Here is a 1,072-nt window from a genome sequence, read left to right as displayed (position 1 = left end):
CTCTCTTGGAAATGCAAGAAAAGCTAGATCTCTCAGAATCTGATGAACTAGAATTCCATAGGCAGCTCCAAAATCAGATTAAGGAAAATAACAGAAAGCTTGGAATAAGATCCAGACCTTCAAGGAACTAGAAAAATTTGCTCAGGCTAGAGGAGCATCTTGAAATGACTGTGAGCCAAACCTTGTACACTTTGATTATTTGAAGCACGTTCAGTATTATCTACTTATCATTAAAAGTTGTATGTTTAGGATGTTTTGTTATCATCAAGTACCTCTTAATTTATGGCTACAATTCCAGTAGACATAAATTGGGGGAGATTGTTGTGCATATGTTGTGTACTTGATGATTTCATAAACAAAACATCTAAGTGGATTTTACTTAGTGAAATAATGTAGCACTCGATGGATAAGAATTATAGTCCCGACGGATAACTCATTATAGTCCCGACGGATGTTAACTTATTATCCATCGAGTGAGTAGCTTATGTAATAATAAGTCTGTAGCACAGTTATGTATGCACCTTTATATAGAATCAGTAGTGGCATATAAGTCATGTTGACTTTAACTAGATATGCAGAATAGGTTGATTAATTGTACATAAATGATGTCTTGTAATTCTGTATAAGTGAAGTGAAGTCATATGCTTGATTGCTACCCGACGGATAACCTACAAAGCAACCGACGGATAATCAACAACCCGACGGATGATCAACAACCCGACGGATGATCATGTACTCAACTAATAAAGAATTCAAACAGCAGTTGAATAGTAAAAGTTGAGCACAGCCGTCGAGATGTATACAAATCTACTGTGGAAGCCCATTAACCGGGTAATAGAGGACGAAAAGCAGCAAAACTTAAGACTGACAGTTTTTATAATTGTTCGGTCTTTTTGACTTTGTAATCTTGGTGATATATATAAACCAAGAATGTAGCAAATAGAAAGGAGAGCTGAGAAACACAAAAACAGAGAAATCTTTGTAAGCAGAATTATTAGCATTTCCTGTATTCTCAGCAATTCAATTTATAAGCAGCTGTGAGCATTCCTGCACACAGAGTCCTCTCGATATA

Source organism: Apium graveolens, chromosome 2 (assembly GCF_009905375.1).
Source record: "Apium graveolens cultivar Ventura chromosome 2, ASM990537v1, whole genome shotgun sequence".
NCBI lineage: Eukaryota > Viridiplantae > Streptophyta > Magnoliopsida > Apiales > Apiaceae > Apium > Apium graveolens.
The sequence above is the reverse complement of the archived record's forward strand: the minus strand, read 5'-3'. Positions refer to the sequence as shown.